Raw genomic sequence first — 21072 nt, 5'->3', positions numbered from 1 at the left:
TGATGCTGGTAAGGACCGAATCATCCGTTGACTTGGGACTTGGTTTTTGGGAACGCAGCGGTAGGCGAATGGGGTTTGGATGCGTATCGCTGGCAGAACGGGAGAGAGAGAGAGAGAGTGAGTTGTGGATTTAAATTTATTTATGCAACATATTGAACACGGGTCACGGGTGGAGACCACCGTCTTTACTCCCGCTTGAACGTCCCATTTCACGGCTGAAATCTTCTTTTGAATGATACTGTTGCGCGGTGCCGTTTGCGTTTGCTGAAACCGTTGTCGTTGAAGATGATGGTATCTGTGGTGGTTGTGCTTGCAGGACGACTTGCAAATATCTTTGCATCTTACCCATTTGGTTTTGCTCGGGTTTTGTACCGTACCGGGGCTATTAGCATCTCGGTAGCTTTGACTTTGTAATGGATTGGGCAAGAAAATCGAATGTTGATGACCGCGATGCTGTAGAGCTGGAGCCGAAAGATTGGGCAGAAAAGATATAGGAAAGAATGGCAGTGATTAGTGCGTTGGTGTTTTGGTGAACTGTAACTGTAAATTGCTAAACGTTTGTGGTAGCTATAATTTCGAACGATGTACAGTAGATATTTTGAGAGATTTGTATTACTTATGATTATTGTCTGTGTCGCTACATTTTGGCTCTAAGGCATCAATGGCTGACTGTAACACACCTATTTTTGTCTGTAAGGCGACAATTTTTTACTCTTGTAGGAATCATGGTAAATTTAAAAAAATCTGATCTGAAAATTACTTGATTAGATGTATGATAATTTTACATTACAAAAAAACTAAGAAAACTGTGTAGTTTGAGTTAAATTCAATAAATTCTAAAGACATTAGCCGGCATCGCGAATAAATGAACTCTTTTTAACAGTCGTTTAAAGTTCATTTTGGTTTAACCGAGTTCATTTGTTGTTCATTCCTGTTAAAATAAACGACCGTCAAAACAGTTAACGACTGCTCGATATCGCATATAGGCAAACACGGGGAAAAAATTCGAGCAGTATAATTAAACGACTGTTAATCTGTATCGCATACGCTCTTGACAGTCGTTTGTTTAACGACGGCATAGGACCAGTCGTTAAAATTAACAAATGAACTCAATGCGTTCGCGATGCCATATTCTAGCAATTTTTAACGACTCTGGTTAATTTTTAACGACTGTTAATTTTAAACCAATTCTTTCGCGATACCAGCTATTGTTTGTACCATAAATACAAGCCAACTTTGTTCACTCTATAAAAAATTACGAAATTGACATAATAATTGTTGTACTTTATATTATATTATTCACATTAAAAATGGCTTTACTTAATTTGAATCATAAGGTAAAATCTTGTAAACAAAAGGATTGACTTAAAGTCAAAAATTGATGCCTTAGAGACAAAAATTGTAACACGCTGTCACACAAAATTGATGCCTTAGAGAGACAAAATATGCGATTTCGAGCCAAATTTAACAGGAACGAATGTATCTTTATCTTGTAAAACATATTTGAAATTTCGATGTTTGAAATTTGATTCCATTAAACACCTTTCTTCACCGACCCCTCGAATAGTCATGTATGTGTTCAGAGGTTTCAAACTATAAGACTACAAAGTCTCGGCAAATTATTAGACATAAGTCAATTTTAATATCAATCACTCAAGCAATCAAGCAAGCAGTTAAATTTAAAACTTGTTTTCCTTTGTGGTCTTTTCTGACTGATATTTGACGTCTAGTTTTGAGTTTCGTGATAGCGGAATCCTGATAGTTGTATCAAGTGTAAAACCAGTTATTCTACATAGTTTTCTTGTACGGTTTCTCAAAGCTGTTGTCGTGTGTGTGGTTTTCGCCAAAAGAGATGATTATCTTGTTTTATAAAATTGTTTATTCTTATTGGTCCATAACCAACGCATCCAATAGTTCGACTAGGCTATAAGTTAGTTATAATGAAGTCTGAAATCGGTTGACTAATGTTGTTCTTTGTTTTCTTTTCAGGTATGTCATCATAGCTTTGTTAGAGTATCAGGTGAGATAACAGTGCGATTAAACATTCTTCTGCTTAAAATGACAATTGGCTATGGCTGAGATTGACTGAGTTCGCTGAAACAAGATGAATGTTGTTATTGTTTTGGGTAAATTCCATTTCCTACCAAAAACGAATTCTACTGGGACAAAAACAAGCGAATAGTACAACAAGACCAATTGAAGCGTATGAAGATTTTATACCAGCCCTAAATAGCTATGTCCAATCGCCAATCATCTTAGAACGCTTCGGTTATGATAGCATCCCCTAGCATCTACCCACGAAGCTCGGGTCACCATTACCATTTTCATGCTCAGTTGCTCGTTTTTATTTTCAATTTACTGCAAAATCAATCGTTCGGCATCGCCGATTTTAATGCTGCCGCCTTAATGCTGCTGCCTGGCAGTGATGCTCGAACGATTGATCGTGTAGTCGGTGGGGGGAAAAAATAAGGAATCGCAACGCTGTTTTCCCCGGTTTTCACGTTCACTTGAACATGAAATTTGCGTTTAATTTAATATTCCATTCGTCAGTCAGACCGCCAGGGCTGAAGACCATTTTGCACCCGCAGACGGCGATAGGCAAAAACGGAAAGAAAAGCCAGATTCGGTTTTTTTGCGTTCGGTTTTCCGGGCAGTGAAGGCGATTTCCATTCGCCGGGATCGATGAGCCGTATCATTCGGCGGAAGGAAAACATTGTTCCGGCGAGCATAGCACGGAGTGAAGTGGTAGGAGTAGGAAAGAAGAAGCCGGGAAAAGGCATTTTGATGAGATTCGCAATTCTTCTTAGGGCTGGGCGTACTGTGGGCGTAATGTGACCAATCAATATGGTTTTATTATTCCGCAGGCGGAATTTTAAGCGTAAAGCGGAGGGAAATCATTGCTAATGTCATTGAATTCATTATGGATTTGAAATTCAAAGGTTTAGCATTTATGCTTTTGGTATGATGCATGTCTCAACAGTAGTTAACTATTTAGATGCAAAGAGAGATGTAATGAAACCCCACCACGATATGTTCCCATGTCTGTCGCAACCACAGAGCGTTGACAAAACAACATATTTCGCGCTCGAATGTGCAAAGACAACCGCAAAACCGGCTTTGGTAGAGCCCGGGATGCACGGGATTTCATTGTGGTTAATGGTCTTACCTTTCGAAAGCTTGTCTGCCGGCTGCCGTTTCACGCGAAGTCACCCATGCCACCAGAAAGGATTATTAAGCCTTTGGTCCAGAGAAGCATGTGTGAGTGTGTGGGCTGGGGCTGGTACGTACAGCACGTGCACACTTTTCAAAAACCCAACCCGATTCATAGAAAGAAGCGCGCACTTTCCAGCAAAGGCTTTTAGCAGGCGGAGCTGATATCGTGGTGTATCGTGCCACCGCTGGGATTAAGTGTGCCGGGTACGTGCTTGCGGTACTGCGGCGCCATAGTTACCGCTGGTGGAGCAAAGATGAAGAAATATTATTGCCCCAGTAGAAGGGGCCGGGATGGAGGTCCCCGGTAGGACCTGTTTCGGGTGGAGTCGCACACAATGCCGGCCACAGATAGGAGCAACCAGTTTCCCTGCTTCGCATTTAACGTTCGTTTTGTGTTTTAAGATAGGAGCATGGGTTGGAAGGATGAGGTAAAAAATAGTTGGAGGTTGGGGGGACACATCCGGCTAGGATGACGGTAATCCGCTTCTCGAGATATATAGCCATAGTCCTTGGGACAGCTCGAGTGTTGTGAGAGCAAGGGAGAGGAGCAGGAGCTTAAAGGATGGCTTGAAAATGGGAGGCAATGTTATCATTTTCTCTTGCTCTCATTGTCTTGCGGTGAGATGAGCGGTTGCATCTTTTTCCACCCTACACCCATCACAAAACAGTGCCAAGCGGAATCTCGTTTCAAAGAGTAAATCCTAATGGAAAAACTCAATGCTCGCAGGAAAGTGTTTTGCAACGGCGTACAAATGTGTATGTGTGTGTGTGTAAGCAGACCTTTTTTTCATCTATTCATGCTTCGTCCTCGTCGGCCAGCCAGTGTGGCAAAAGATTAGGAAAATATTTCATCACGTTCGATGCTTTTTGCTGCCCGACGGTTTCGTGCCTGGCAATCGGAGAAGAGGAAACTTTCTTCGCCGCCAGCTTGTTGCATGCACGGCGAAAAAAAAACAATCATCCCGTACTTCTTTACGGTGAAAGCCCTAAGAACGTTTTTCGATTATCTTTTTCACCCTCAAACTGGCACGCACAAACGGGAGCGGGTCATGAAGCATGAAGATAAAACTGGGAAGCAACAGCTTTCCACTATCATGACCGGAGATGATTCATGCAAAACTGCAACAGCATGACTTGTTGCATCGTGATGCTGATGATTCAGCAGCCAGCCAGCCAGCCAGCCAGCCAAAAGGAGAGAACGTTCAAAGTTGAAATCAAAACCGGAAAAAAGCTTCTCGTGTGTGCTGCTGGTTATCGTTTGGCTCCGGTTTTTATTTCTATACAGCAGCTTTGGGGCATCCCACCGAGCGATACTAGATTTGGTAGTTGGTCTTTTGGTTTATTAATGGTGCCCCATTGCCTGCAGTTGCAAAATGGTTTTAATTTCACTTGCACAAAGCATCGTTTTGTGGTATGAGTTACTGGAAGTATTTTTAAATGGTGTTTGTCTCACATGGGATAGGAACGTTATGCGCCTGAGCTTATGCTATTTCACACATACAATCCCAGAGCAAGAGCGATATTAAAAAACACATTTTTGTTGTTGTCGTAGCTGTTTTTTTCGGGACAACGACTTTATGGCGCCATTCGTCGCCTGTGGCAATGTGGCAAGCTCGTGCACCACTTTAGATGGTCATTACCGATAGCCGGAGCCATCGTGTCTCCATCGTTCGGGGCCGGGTTCATCGAGGGAAAGTCGTCTGGTCCAATCAATAAAAGCTGTAAATCACACCAGCTGAAATTCCACTACACCTTTCGGTCGAACGCGGAGCAATTGACCGGTGGCTGGCGCTGGAATCAATAATTCAGCAAAGCAAAAAATAAAATAAAATACCCCAAAGAGTAAACAAAAGCTTCTTGCGCTTCTGGGCCGGTTTCGATAACGGCTGCCAAGGTATTGGGTGGGAACTGGAGCTTTTCGGACAGGTACTTGCCCGGACGGGTTCGTTTCCATCGCCTAACAGACAGCTTGCAGGTACGCCCGGTCAACCGTTTCCCAAACACGGCACGATGCCAGTGCTGGGTACGACGCTGGGATGAGCCTAGCCACTTCAGGAAAGTCAGGCCCGAGCAGCTAGACTTGGCTAGTATTGGTGAAGCGTTGGCTCGAGCTTTAGCGGACGAACAAAAACATTGATCACTATCTTTTATTCATGATCCTTGGCCTTCATTCAATTTCCGTCAACAGTGGAGTGCGTCGGGCGGGAAGGAGTGGTATCTTCCGTAGATATTACGGCATCGAGCAGCGATAGCACGCAACTCACGGAATGAACTCGAGCATCCTGCCGGAGCAAGAGCCTCGCGTGGCCAAAGAGTCAATGATTTAGGAATATTGGACGGGGCGGAGTGTGCGCCATGGCGGATATTGCTATGATGAATCACGCCACTTTGCTGTGCAGGCTGGAGGCTTTCGGTGCTGCTGACGAGCAGCGGCGGACACAGCCATTTGCGTGGAGGATGGCTTTGCTGTTTGCTGACCGTGCTGACCATGCGGCAGACGGCTTGATGGTCTTCGCCGCGCGGAAAACAAATCGATGCCGCCAACTATTTTGAGCGCTAGTGGGTGTTATTAATGGTGTGGTATGATTTTGTGACTTGATTAGTGTTTCAGGGGAATGGGAAAAGTTTTGTCATACCTCCAGACAGATAGCATATTGTGAGTTGCTTTGTATTGCACGCTTTTTTTAGTCTTTAGTCCGTTGTGAGTTAGTTTGTATTTCAGTCCGTTGTGATTGCGTTTAGCAGGTTGTCTAGCAATTCTAATCTGTTATTTTGTGATGCAAAGGTTGGTCGAAATTTTGTCAATTTTCGTCAAAACTCTAACCCTGTCGCTAGATTTATATGTATTTTATGAGATATCTTGAAAGACAAAATAGAAATTCTAATACCTCTTTCTCCATTCAAATCCTGTTTTTGAACATTTGTTTAAGGCAGACTCCTGATAGAGTCGTCAAACTGTACGACCTAACAACATATTTGCGATGGATTCAAACTTCATATGGAGCCATCTTTTTTACTTAATCCATCATAAGCTTTTTCTGCCGCTTTATATTCTACCAGTCTAGACAGAGTGAGGATTAAGCAAATGAGAATGAATTAACCATCGGCTTGGAAAGAATATCCTATGACAATGGTGTTGTGTCACCAGTAATTATCCCAATTTTAGACCAAGCAAAAGGGATAACACATCCATGATTAATTACTCTTCGCGTTCCGCAAGCGGAATGGCATTGGTCGGCCGAACTAAAGTCTTTTGTAATTTTGAACACTGTTGCATGACGATGGATTAGCTGGCATCACGGAAGGCAGAACATCAATGTATGTTGCGGAAGTTTTGAAAATAAAAGATATCAAATATTTAAGATTTTCATTTAAGTTATTTAATTCCAACGGAATATTATGTTAGGCAATTAAAACTCTTTTTCAGCTATTTAGAACTGTATTAATTTAATTTTCACACCTAAATGTGAAACAAAACGGTAAACATTATAACCTACACGCTCGCTTCGTCGTATATATTTTCCAACCCATCTCACAAAACTTATTTATGATAAGCCTCATCGTTGGCAAACTTTTTTAATTGCAACAAGAACGAGCACGGAATAACCAGCAAACGCAAAACTAAAGCCCTGATTGGAAATCGGTTTCGCGGGCCACAGCCGGGGCACGAAATTGAGGGAAAAAAGTCATAATTAAACAATAAGTTTTTGAAACTTTCCCCTTTCCCCAGAACTAACGGGCACCACCGCGCCACCCTGCCCGGAACCGGGTGCCAGTAAAGTTGATCCATTCGAAGCGCGAAGGAAACAATTTCAATTTGCTACGGAGCAAGTTAGAGCACCGGGGTCAGATGATTAATTTTTCGTTACCCATTCAAAATGGGTTTGAAAAGTTTCCGCGTGCCGCAAAAAGAATGGATGAAAAGGCATGACTTTAAATGCGCTTGATGCACAGAACTCGAGAAGCGGCATTTGAGGTACAAAAAAGGGGAAATTGAAGTGTTAAATCTTTAATCAGTTAAAGTAGGGGAAATTTATCATCACACCACACCGGGCACGTTTGGGGTCTGGAATATTTATATCACGGTGTAAAGTGTCTATTAATGTAAGATTTTTCGAGACCCGTAACGGAATGTAAGAAAGTTGAATGATCGCGATAAGTTCTGGTGCTCCTTTTAAGCGACACACAGCACGTGAGATCAAGAATTTTGTCGCTGCTTCGCGTTCAACAAGTTTTGCTGTACGAATGATTTAATATGCGCGACACACAACTGGGCCCAGCTCGGTATGAAGACGTATTCCATTCCATTAGCTCTGTGGATGGTGTTTTTTTGTTGTTCCTTTTTTTGTGATGCTTCACTTCTTTCGTTTATCCACGCACGCATTCGGCTTATTTCTTTCGGCTCTTATCCTCGGACGCTTCCAAAAAGCAAAGAAGGAAAAGTCCAACAAAATAAAACCGAATCCGTACAAGGTCGCTGGAATCGCGATGGATGCGTGCTCGGTATCTTAAAAGTTAAGAGCATATGCGACGGATCTCCGTCGTCCATCCATGGCGCGGTACTTAATATTCCGTGCACAGGGGCCGTGGCCGATGAAAGCCTTTCAGAAATTGAAAATAATGCTTCAGCGAGCGACAGTCGAGCGCGAGCGTGCAGTGAGAGTCGGTGAAGACGTACGCCACGCCAAACAGAGGCAGAAAAAGAGGCAGAAGCAAAAACACAAACACCAAAAAACCAGAATTCATCTGGGGCATGAAACGAAATTGTGTTTTTATTCAAAGCGTGTCGCACGCCCGCTTGTTGCATCCTTACGCAGGGCGGCCGAACGCCGAACATGTTGTTATGCTACAGATGGTTATGCTGTGACGTCAGTAGTCTGGTGAGAAGAGGAAGGGAACAGTAAGGCATACGGACACGACCGTACGGCAGACCCAGAATGTGTCGTTTCACTCGCGTTGAACGGTTGCCAAAAAAATGCAAATCGCGCGTACAGCAGGCATACATCAAACCCTGCATCCGGGAGTTGGGCCTCAATGGGTGTGCGCGAGCTGCCACGGTCCTGTGAGCTAACCCCGGTTCGGTGCCGTTCGATGTACCCCGGCCTGCATACATATGTACGATGTCGGACAAATCAACAAGCGCTAACTTGCCGGGTCTGCTTCTCCGGTGCAACTGACACCAGCGTGGGTTCGGGACGTCGGGGTGATAGATTTTGGCCCGTGTCCAGAGTGCTCCAATTTCGACGTCAAAGGGTATATTAGGACGACACTTTTCCCCGCACACGAACGTTGTCTGTAGCCAGGAGGGGGGAGGGGGAGGGGGGGTTGATGTGGAGCAATAACAGAAAGAAGAAAAAAAGCTACACGTCCCCGTCATCGGTGGACGCGTGGCGCCAGTTCTAAAAGGAGAAAGTGAAAAACAGGGAAACAGATTATTTGCATCCTTCCGTTGCCAATGCAAACGAGGGGGAAAGGGGACGAGGGGTAAAGGGATAGGAAAACTCGGCAGAGCCAAGAGGACAACCGGCGCTCGAGCGGTTGATTGATGGCGAGTCGTTGGATAAATTAATGCACGCTTAGCAGGCGGGACAGGTGGGCGCGGTAGAAGAGGTCGCGAGCATCGCGGCCTGACAGGTGAATCGCTCGATCGGGAAGTGTCTGATGAGGTGTCATCGAAGCTTAACACGATGGATAAACTGTGTGTCGGTAGGTTCGTTAGAGTGGGGCGGCCCTTACGTATCAATGACGCTTATTGATTAGGCAGTCGATGCGAAGCCGGTTGGTCGAAAATCGATGGGAAGTGATTTATTTACGCTGCGTGCTGTCGGAAGTGCATTGCGAAAGCTTTTTGATGTTTTCTTGCTGGATAGAGTCAAAACTGTTTGTAGATTTTGATTACTTTTAGAGATCTACAGAGATGGGAGTTTAAGCTAGAAGGATATCAGAAGAATTGGTCTGCAGTTTGGTAAATATTTAATTTTCTGTTATATTAAATCCTCCAATAGTTCATAATTTTGGGTCATAAAACAATATAAAGCGATAAAGACAAACGTTAGAAACGATTGAGTTATCTACAAATGTTCAAAATGTTACTTTGCAATTATAAGGCTGAAATACGAATTTCATCGACTATTTTACCGAACCTGTTGGCTTAAGATAGGCATTGATTGTTCAAAAGACAGCCAGGAATAGAAATTATCAATTGCTCATTGCAAGCAAAACTGTTCCATTGCCGTTGATTGTTTTGAAAAGAAGATGCCCAGAAAATCCCAATCCAACCTGAACGATATTTCAAGATGCAGCCCATTTTAACAGTACAAAAATAGAACGGCTATTTTCACGCGGGCTGTTTACTAAGCAGCAGGATTGCCACTGCAGTTAGGTTCATGCCCGACAAAAGCGCATCGTTTTCACATCACAACGAGCGTTCAGGCCAGCGTGGCTTTCAGTGCTGGAGCCAGCAAGTAGTTTGCCAGCGTTATGTGGGATTAAGTGGGCCGTGGGACGTGCTCGTGGCCGTGGCCATTGCTACCGCTGTTACCGAGCGAAAGATGAAGAAATATTATTGCAACCAACGTCGGTAAGTTGCAGACGTCCTATAGTAGGGTGGGGTGAGTTTATCAGGGTATACATTGTTGGCAGAAGACAGAAGCAACCAGTTTCCAACTTCTGGTCGTAGCGTTCTTGTGTGTGTGTAGGACAAAGTTAGGGGGGTTTGCGCAATGGAAAGTCGAGGAAACCAAGTGCCCAGCGTGCTCTGGCTGACGATAATCCGCTTCTCGAGATATATAGCCTTTCTTGGGACGGCTCGAGAGTGCTCAGTGTGTGGGTTTTAAAGGATGACTTGAAAGCGAGAGGCAATGTTTTCGCGGCTCATTGTCTTGTGGCGAGATGATACGTACTTTCGTTTGAAAAAAAGACGCACCTGAGTGGTAGGCAAAGATTGAAGTAGGAGTACGCAAGATGAAAATAAAAATTACCAGCAGCCTGTTGAAAGTTATGAATTTCAGCAGAGTTTGTATTCGTTTGCCGAGCAGCTGGTAATTTAATTATTTAATTCGTGCTTTTTTAACTTCCTGGCAAACAGATGCTTATATCCTAGCCTCAATTGTTTAAAAGCACATTTCTGTACAATCTATTTACTTTGAATAACATATTTTCCTTGTTGTAAGTATAAGTAAACAATTGTTAAATCGTAATCTTGATATGAATTAAGGGTACGATGCATCTCGGTAATTACAAGAACTGTTTCATTTCATTGCGAATCTAGAAATTCAAAGCATTTTGGCAGTTTTATCCACGGCCATGGTACATGGTTTTACTATCAATCTGATTAAATCCGTCACTTTTCAGATGACTGTCTAATAGATGCATTGTCGTTCAGATTCACACACACACACATACTAAAATCATTGATTCAGTGCATGAAATACCCACAAAGAGTAAATAAAAGTTTCCTCTTCTTATGCTCCGATAACGACCCAAGGTATTTGCAGCAGAGGTTTGGCGTAGGTACTTCAAGATACTCAAAGAGTCGTTCCATTCGCCCACTTAAATACAGTGTGCTGGATATCCCGGTCAACTGTTTTCCAAACACGATCCAGGAAACTCCCCAGGAAAGCCAGGACCGATGGAAAACTTGGTCGTATCGGTAGCGTTGGCTCGAGCTTTAGCGGACGAACAAAAACATTGATCACTATCTTTTATTCATGATCCTTGGCCTTCATTCAATTTCCGTCAACAGTGAGTGCGTCGGGTGGGGAGGAGTGGTATCTTCCGTAGATATTACGGCATCGAGCAGCGATATCACGCAACTCACGGAATGAACGTTCAAGTGGAGAGTGTTTGGAAGGTATCCAAAGTAGCGGGAACTCGCGTGGCCAAAGAGTCAATGATTTGGTAGTATTACGTAGGGTGAGTTACTATGATGAATCACACCTCCCATTTTTTTGTGCAGGCTGCCAGGTAAGCAGCGGACATTACGTGGAGAGTACGGTTTTGTTGCTGTCGAGCTGACCACCAGTAGACGGTAAGCGTCCTTCGCCGGGCAGAAAACAAATCGATGAGGAAAGCTTTACCGCACGGGTATGGGTGTCGAGTAGGTATTATTAATGGTGTGGTGTGATTTTGGAGACAGCGAGTAAAATAGCTAGCGAGATTAATAGTTCGTTCGCTGCAGTGAAGGTTAACTTCAGGTCCAATTGGTCACTCGAACTAATAGCGCAAACACTGGAGTGTGTAAAAATAGGAGGAAAAACGAATAGAGACATTCGGCATACGGCGTACAATTGCAGATCGTAAATTGGAACTTGTTTGGAAGTGGTTAGAACAATTATCTACAACCCAACTCCACACGACGGTACTGAACGACGCAAAGGTTGGGAGGTTTTTGTTTGCCATACATTTGCATAACAAAACGGGTTTGTGGCGCAAGGTGCACTTATCTAATTGAACCGTTTTGTAGTGTCTAATTACCAGTGAACCGAGCACCGTGGGGGCACACGTGTGGATAGCTTGACTCGCCGAAGGTACTGGAAGATATGTGTGTGTGTGTGTGCACTGGGTGTGTGTGCGAGGTTGCAAATGACCCAAACCGAACGAGACCGCAGTGTCAACAGGCAAGCGCTCGTTAGGTTCACTTTGCAACGGAGGACAACATTATTATAATTAACAACAGCTTAATTGTCGAATTTGCTATTGACCTGGTAAAGCTACACGCGGTCAGCCGGTTGGATTAGTGATTGTGAAACAACACGGTGGACACTGTGATGCTACATTGTGTCCGTCATCTGTGCGGCCTGGTTGAGGCAGGTGTTTATTTTGCCATGGTTGACTTGTTGAAAATCAAATCACTTTGACATTTCAGGCTAAACATACACACACACTTTTGAGCTTTATGTGATCAAACGCTAATAAATCATGAGACGTCAGCTTACGGAGGCGTATAGTCGTGCTACCGTCTATTGGAAAATGATAAACGTCAGATTGCACTAACCTTCTCGAGGCTGTCCTTCTTCTTAATCCTATAACACATCCAGCGTTTCCCTATCAATAGCAATCAGGCTCATAAAGAAAGCCTCCTAGGGTTCGATTAGGGCGTCGTCGCATTGTTGCCGCAGGACGATAACTGGTCGCGTGCTACGCCTCATCAAGCACTTTTTTTTTCGGGGAAGGATGGTTCAAGGCTCGAATCGTTCGGGAGCATCGAAGAGGACCGAGGGAATTAAGTAAATGGAAATGAATTAACGGAGCGTGAAGAAGGGGTGGACGTCCCCTCGCGCGGGAAGGAAGCTCGGTGACAATGGTCGTGTCACCGTTAATTATCCGAATTTAGGGACAGAAAAAGGTATAAAGAACGCCATGATTAATTGCTCTTACGCTCGAAGGGACGGCTTAAGTGACCGCTCTAAAGGCTTGGATCAAATGGTGGTGGACCCTCTGCAGTAACGCTGCGGGCTAGAGATACTGCGGCCACAGAGAAGCCATAAACGCACCGAATGGTGTATGGAGAGCAAAAAAAAAGAAGAAAAAGCTAGCTATGACAGACCTACGAAAGTGGGACAAATTTGTGTAGGAATTGATAGTATTTTCTACGTTGCATAATTTATACCGTTTAATGGATTGAAGTGAATATCCTTTTGGGGGAAGTTTTATGTCGGCAGGTTAGCTTGGGAAGCGTTAACCTGCATTGGTTTATTGGCAAGGTTTTATATCTACGAACGCCTTGATGATGATAAAGCTTCTAGTTACGAACGTATAGCTGAGCTTGGCTCCGGCAGATAATTCGCTTTGATGTTGACGGCATAACATTTACGTGAATCATGCAAATGAGATTACACAAACAAATTGTTTGCCTTGCAATCAGGTAGATCATGCTCTGCAGGTGCTGGAATGTGCTAGAAATAGCGATAGACAAGACTGATTTTTGTTTTTGTTTTGAAGTTAAAAAGGATGCTCGAAGCAAGGCATATGATGTGAATATTTAAGCTTTGTCTGGTATTTTAAAAGGAGTGTTGCCTGCCGAAACATTCGTTTGATATTTGACTCCAATTGAACGTTAAATACCACCAGTGCCATTTACCTGGAAACAAATCGTTCTAAAAAACTCGTATATATTTCACTGATTCTTCGAATGATCCTTTGCCTTTGCTTTTAAATCCTTTTTGTTATTCTCGGAACAGGCTTCTCCAACTTTGCACCGATGTTGTGAATCTTTGTGTTACAAAAAAAAAGTCAAACATTTGCATTTTCATTCAAGCGCACCGATGCGTGTGAAGGCATCGTTCCGAAAGAAATCATTTGCGGATCGGCGGTGGCGGTGGCGGAAAGTTGGAAGAAAATTCCTTTATCGACTTTCCATCGATTTGCCCACACTTAATAAAACGGTCGAACGAGCAGGCTTAGTGTGCTCTGCCCTGCCTGCCAGCTTAACAAAGGCAGGGGTGGCAGAGCATAAATCTTTCACGCCTCCCCCCACCCCCTTTCCGTGGTGGTACTGTGTTCTGGGAAAAGCTCAACACCACACCTCAACCACGCTTTGCACCGTGAACAATGGGCTAAAGTTAGCAAATTTTCGTCAGCTTAAGATCGACCCGTTAGCAGCGCGTCTGAGCTACCCATAAATACTTGTGGATCTCGGTGGCCATACCGCCTGGTTGGCAGTCCACTCACGGCTTAGCTCTCATTTTCCAGGTGCAATTAATTGGGGGCAAATCCGACCGGAGTGATCGGATTGCGGCAATAGGCCGACGTGACGGGCATTTGTAAGTGAGGAGGGACTTTCTGCTATCGGTCGGAATTGTTTGCTTCAGCTTGCCTAGGAATGCTGCTTAAAAGGCGCCTCAAAACTTCTCGCAGCGGTAGAACTGTGAAGTGAGATGCAAATTAGCGTCAATGGGTGTTTTAATAAGACTCACGAAAGCGTATATAAATACGGTTGCAAAACTCCGTTTTCGTAACGCTTTGCCTTGACATTGGTGGCTTCAATCGTGTTGTACTATTGGAAGAACGATTTGCTGCCGATTTGTTTAGTGATTTATTGCTTTTTAAACAAATTTCTACATCATTAACATAAATGTGTTTGGGCTAGGTTTATAAAGTTTTAAAGATGCAGTTTAATTTTTATGAGGATTTATGAGCATCAATGTTTTATGGTCTCTTCCAGGATGAAACGAAATGTGAATTCAAGTAAATCCTAGTGGACTAAAGGATTAAGCATTGCTGTTTTTGTAACAATTTGTATGTTTTACTTAATAACTTGTTGAAAATTAAAACATTATCAATGCTTTTTCCCTAAAAAAACACATTTTATTACAAGTACGTTGAATGTACATCCTGCAGATCCTTTCAACTGATAAATTTTACCCTTATTTACCCTGCCCAAGTGAATGCCAGCGTAGCCCCAGCGGCAATTGTCACGCGTTTTATTTGCTGTCAATACGTAAAACCTCACGAACGCAAACGTTTCCAATCAAAGGGAAAATACATCAATCCTATTTACCTGCTCTCAATTCCCGCCCGTCACTCGCCTGGTGCATGGGAGGGAAGGAAATTGTCAATTTCAATTCCATTTCGCGCGAGCTAGAGCACCAACGACACCGGAAAAGGTATGATTTGTAACGGCAGCAGCAGCAGCAGCTTGACTCTTTTCACTCGCTCTGGATGTCGATGATTGAGACATAAATATCGTTTTCCAACTTTTGGCATGCTGTACACCTTTTTTACAGTTGCCACGAATTCGCCACCTATACAACTGACGATACGACGATCCGTTTGCAGTGCTGCCAGCGAACGGTACAAAATAGGAGCAAAATTTATTAGGCAACCGGCAACACCGGGGCACCTTTTCCAACTGTTCCACGGACGTGTCGGAAAGGTTCGGGAGGGTGTTGGATTCGGTTTCACTTTCGATTGATCGGTACGGAACGGCGGATCACCGAGCGGAATGTCGACCGTACTTTGACCGAGTAGCTAAAGTGTTTTTTCGGGAGAAGGAAAGGTAAAAAAGAACGCTCACCACCAGGCCACACACCAAAACGTTTGAGCTTCAGAACACGGCGGCGCTGGCTCGGCCGAACCGTGTGCTCGATTGATTCGATACACATTTTAACTCTTTGCTGCTGCTGCGAGGACCTAGGGCACCATACCTGGCAGCAGTGGATGGCACCTCGACCATTGGAGTAGCTTTACCCTCAGCCGGAAAAATGGCAATAAATGATGGTGTGGAAAATTTATGATGTCAACGGTGTCGTACATCAACAGACACCGTGGAAACTCTTTCGCCCCATTCCCCCGGCGTGTGAAAATTTTGTAACCAAAGGGAGAAAGAAACGGAGTTTTGTGCGTGGAAGTGAAACGGAGCTAGGTGCCAATTTGTGGCGGAAAACACGTTCCATCAACATTGTAAAAACGCGGGCGAAAGCTTGCCTGCGCGCGTGGTAAAAGTGTCACCAAGGGGTTAGGAAGGAGTCGTAACGTAAACTGAAGGGCTGAAGCGTGTTCTGTTGGCTGGTCTCGATCGTACACAGTGCCTCGATTCAATTATTAGGGGTGGTGAAAAAGGGGGAACGAGCAGATGAAAAGCTTCAACCGGGGTACACATTCGTTTGATGAGGTTTTTACATCGCCGGTTGGCGGTTGTCAAGTTGTGCGACCCCGCGACCGCGAAAGCATGATGAATGCGATAGGAGTGCGTGCAGAAAGCATTAAAATTCGACGACCGCGACAGCTACCGGGTTGCTCCCTTGGCGACGGTGGAAACTCATTTGCCTAAATTGTGCTTTTACTTACAACAGCCCTTCCATCCACGGCGGTGCGGTTGTGCTATGGAAGGAAAAGTTATTCCATTAAAATTTCCACTTCGATCAGTTGCTAGTGGATCCTGATGAACGTGTTTGTAATAGTCAAATTTGCGCTCTCTACTACTTAAATGGCTCACACCGTACTGGAAGTGGTAAACGAGGAATTCATATTCTAGCTGCTTCTACATTGAGAATTTTAAATCGTTCTTTCGAGTTGAAAAATTCAGTAAAAAGTGAATTTCTCCATTGAAAATTGAATGCTTTTCCCCATAAAGTTGAAAGTGAATTTCTCAATAACAGTTTAATTTCAAAATTCTTCAGCGTCCTCCTCATCAGACAGGGGGCTAAACTTTCAACCCTCGCCTTCGTGCAAAAAGCGGACCTTAATGCGGGGTCACCTCACCGGGCGACTCTTCTTCGTGCCAGGCGTCGGTTGCGCTGTAAATTCTATTTACCGTCCGGTCTGCCACCCGGCAAATGAAGCTAATATACATAAATAAGTAATTAATCAACCGTCCTTCGCGTTTCTGCATTAAAATAATTTATTATTCCATTATCAGTGAGAGGGCATTTGCATTTCCACGGGCAGGGTGGGGGAAATAAAGCGCGTACAGACGTCTGTCGGGTGGGGGACGCTAGTGTAGTTTTGTAACTATATATGACTGGCAAACGGAAGGGAACGGCTTGAGAAAGAAATCGAGGGAATGCGAAGAAACTGAAACTCTCGTATTGTATCGTTGTATTTTGCTTTGATTATTGGCATACGCTGGTCGGTGTGTGTGTGGAGTCTAGTACTGGTACCGACCAAAAGGTTGTGATTTTTCCTTTTTTTTTTTGGCTTGTCAATTAGAGGAAAAGATTTATTAACAATCGGGGTTTGGCTGCAAAACCGCTGGGGCGGTTGGTTGGTTGTTGTTTGGGAAAATATTTTCCAACCCTATCCGATACCGATAAATCATACCGATACGTTAAGCTTTTCGAGCGCATTTTCGTTTTGAGTTGGGTTTGGCTTATTTGTTTGCAACAGTGATTAGAAACGATGTGTTTTCATTTTTGTTTTATTCATTTGATTGTTTTCAATTGATAAGTTTGGCCTTGTTATTTTTTTTTTATTCGAGCTGATCTAAATCAGCCTGAAAGTATGCAAACATAGGTATTTTAGCGTTAAGCCAATCATTGCTCAGGCTTAATTCAAATGTTTTTTTACGTTGAAGTTCTATCACATAATTTTGTCAAACTTTTCAGATTTTTGCAAACTAAAATCAATCGTTTTGTTATCGAGATAGACCGATTCATATTTTTGTCTATAAAACCGCTTGTAAAAATGTAGGTGTAGTCCTCGCAGAAAGGTACTAATTTCCCATTAACTCGTATCGCATAGCGTGCCCAAGCAGGAGTGCAAACATTCCATCCACTTAATTCCCACCAAAGCTAACATTTCGACCCAAAATTCTATTCACTCAAGCACACCTAATTTCCGGAAGTGGGCCCCATCGTGTTACCAATGTGTTGCGCCCATTCACGCTAACCTACCCAACCCGTCACAGCTCTGATTGGAAACAATTTATCACGTGTCCGCTGCTCCAAAAATCTTGCCATATCATTACTGTACTCCCTGCCCCCTTCCATACCTTTTTCATCCTTTTGGTGCTGTAGTGTGGAACCCTGCGTAGCGAGTCGCTCATCGATATCCGGTTCCGGTGAGTCGCAACAACTCAACAGGAAAGCTTTCATACGTAGCAAAGTACGTACGTACATAATCGGAACCCCCTGGGCAGGATCCGAGTGACCGTGTACGAGGCTCTCTAGCGTTGATGAATGGCCGCCCCATTGGACAGGAGTGGTGCGTCATTGTAGAGAGGGAAAAGAAGGAAAATGATAGAGCAACTGTACCCACACTCAACGGCGAGAATCAACAATCCGCTCCCAGCAGCTCGGTTGCCATGAAAAGCGTAGCGCTCTCGATTAAGGCCGTTAACGAGTAGTGGATCCACCGTTTGGAATGATAATCATTGAACTCGGTTGGGCTTTTTTTTTGTTGTTAGCAAACGACATATTCCACACATGTGTGCATGAGTAATACAATTCAACACCCACACACACACACACTTTCACATGCTCTACTATACTCTACTCTAGTGCAGAAGAATATAAAAAGAAGTGAAATAATCTCTAGAGGCCATCCATCATTTTGCAATTTTTGGATCATCACTATCATTATCTGGCCGGTTCAGTTTAATCATCACCGTTTCGTCATCACCGCTTTTGCGGCAGCGGCAGCGGAGAGCGTCGTCATAATCTTCGCACGAATTATCAGGCCCGGTCATATCCGTCCGCCACATCGTCATCACATGTGAAAAGCCCGAGCCACGACTCCTCTTTCCTCCCACGCCTGCTGTGCACGTGTTTGTCAGCTGCGTGGTTTGGTGAAAGATGGATGTGAAGTACGGCTACGCGACGGTGAACTGATAAGTGCATCGGTTGAAGTAGATGACGAATGTGTTCGGTGCTGCGCTGGTGGCTGGTGCCTCATACTTGCGTCGATGGTGTCGATTTTCTCTCCGCGCATCCATCACTCTCGAGAGCGATTGATGAAGTTTAGAGAAAAAAGGATGATGCAATTCTAGCGTACAAATTTAATGACATGGTGAAAATGGTGCCAAATGGAAAACGGTTCAAGCTTAAGTCTTAAATTAAGCTCAGCAAGGTTTTTAGAAAATTAATGACAAAATCGTAAGTGTTTTGTTAGGCGTCATCCAGCAGCATGTTATTAAATATTAGGAAGCGTTTGTGATTTATTTAGGGTTCACTTTATACTCAAATTACGGAATAGATCACACATTGGATCTACTGTAGCAATGGCCTCTGTCAAAGTTATAAAGCTGATCTTTCAGTCTGTCAATATAAACAATATATATATTATCCAAGTAGTACTTTCCCAAGGTGGATTAACAATATTAGGTGATGGAAAAGGGTCTTTGGGGGGTCCCCATATTTGAGGGACTTTACGTGACTTTAAAACCGTTAACCATTGGTTTCCGCACGTAAAGCATAACAAATAGAACAGACCTTTGTTACTACGTGCCTTTTATTATTGATTATGATTATGTTTGTAGATTTTATCGAAAAATTGAGACATATTAACATAAGAGTTGATGTTCTAATCTCACTTAAATCGTCCATGTGTCTCGTAGATAATGAGGAAGAAATATGAAAATAGAAAAAAATAAATGATTTCTTAGTTTCTATCCTCAAACATGTAGCGAACACAATGAATTATACAATAATTTCACGAAATAACACACATCAATCTATGTTTTAATTTAAAATAAGAAGACCAAAAGCTCAAAATATATTTTTAAAGTATATTTAATCGAAAAAATGTGGTAGATAAATTATATGAACTAATTAAATAAATGTAAACAAAGTATGAATCCTGGGGAGCTTACGTCAAGTGACGAATTGTCAAAATGCTCTTGATTCCACCTCCTGATATTATTAAATCACCTTGTTATTTTCCTTATCCAATTGACAGTTGCGTTCCACCATATTGCATTGGAAAATTATGCCGTTATCAGAGCACATTGTCATAACAAAAAACACTAAAATTCAAGGTTGAGTCCCGATAAGCCTGAGTAAACGTTGTTCCTCTGTAATAAGTAATATGTTTACAGCAATTTGATTCTTTTACAAAGTGATAGTGAACCATAGAAATATGACTCGAGGTAGTCAAAGATTGAACAAGAGAAAATAAGCTTCTGAGTATGGTAATTCAAACATAAGACCGAAGAGACATACAAGGATACACCCTTTCTTGCAAAACAGAAGACGAAAGAGGTAATGAACCATCATATTTCGCCATTACATCGTTACAAGAACTTACCAATCCGTACATTAGCAACCTCAATTCATAAACAACCAACATTAGCCTTCGGGGCGCATAAGGACACAGAAGTGGATGCACTGCTCGAAGCACTGCTCTCCCCCTTCCCTTCCAATCGCTTATCGTCGCTGTCGATGACGTTGCAATGGCAAAGGTCGAACGACAATCACAACAGCGTATACATGGTTAAACCCGTTGGTTTTTCCTCTTCCCCAGCACGCTCGACACATTAGTTCCCGATTTCGCTCCCTCGCATTCCTCCCTACGAGGCCATCCCGCGATGGCATCATGCTTCTGAGCGAGTTCACGGAAAGTACAACAACAAAAAGCAGGAGTGGGAAAAAAGCAAACGAAACTATGGTTCCCACATCACGAAGAGATAAGTGCGCTCGTGTCGATAATGATGTATGGCTGTTGTTCATTTTCAGCTCAGCGCCGCCACGCTGCTCGTTTTTCCTTCTGCTGTGAGCCATTTCGAACGATGGAAAAGAAAGTCCGCGTCCGCGCCCGAAACATCTCCCAGCGCTCGGATCGATAATCTCGGGCGGCACTTGGGTGCTCGCGTAGGTGCTTCATGCTCCCTTTTTGAGTTTCGAATTTTCGCGGGAAAAACTACTAGTCGGAGTGTGGATGGGTGGTGGTGGGCGGGAAAACTCAGCCTGGCCGGTCGTCCCGGTCACTGACAAAAGTAGAACAATGTCAGCAAAACGGGTGCAAAACGGCTTTCTCCACCCTCGCCCGCACGGCAGGAGGTGTGAGTCAATGGTCCTCTGTCGGACTCAGCAGAAACCTAGAGACTGGTGCGGTGTGGTGTGTGTTGTGTGCGGTAGCGTCGTATAAAAAAGGATCGTCGTCAGGATTAATTAGGTTAACCTGTTTTTTTTTTGTTTTTTTTTTTTTTGTTTTTTTGGAGACATCCACTGAACGGGGTGAAAACGCTGGTGCTAAACTCACCCACCGGGAAAGGTTTACCGGCCTTCCGGGTAGGCGATTTGTTTGAACCATTCAACGTCCATTACGGTGCGCGCCCGCAACGTTGCGTGGCGCCTAGCCGCAGGGTCGGGTGCTACGGTTGACACGGTGCTGAGCTGCTTCTACCCCTTGTTTTTGGCTGGGGGGTTGAGTTTTTAAAGCCCTCGGCTGGTGGTGGTTGACCGCAGTGAGTCAAAACCAAAT

The 21072-nt window shown here is 43.7% G+C and overlaps 1 protein-coding gene across 7 annotated transcripts in view; it reads left to right on the top strand.

The window, feature by feature from the left end:
* The window catches only part of LOC4576494 (potassium voltage-gated channel subfamily KQT member 5), a 263147-nt gene that overhangs the window by 110798 nt on the left and 131277 nt on the right, over positions 1–21072 (top strand). Inside the window, exon 1 of one of the 7 annotated variants that reach the window (XM_061644926.1) lies at positions 1990–2020. The exons of the other annotated variants lie outside the window; for them this stretch is intronic. The gene's annotated coding sequence lies outside the window, so the exon portion shown is untranslated. Of the gene's footprint in view, positions 1–1989; positions 2021–21072 lie in introns of those variants that run through there. 7 annotated transcript variants of the gene reach the window in all.

This window comes from Anopheles gambiae, chromosome 2 (genome assembly GCF_943734735.2).
Source record: "Anopheles gambiae chromosome 2, idAnoGambNW_F1_1, whole genome shotgun sequence".
In the NCBI taxonomy this organism is placed as follows: domain Eukaryota; kingdom Metazoa; phylum Arthropoda; class Insecta; order Diptera; family Culicidae; genus Anopheles; species Anopheles gambiae.
The sequence above is the reverse complement of the archived record's forward strand: the minus strand, read 5'-3'. Positions and strand labels throughout refer to the sequence as shown.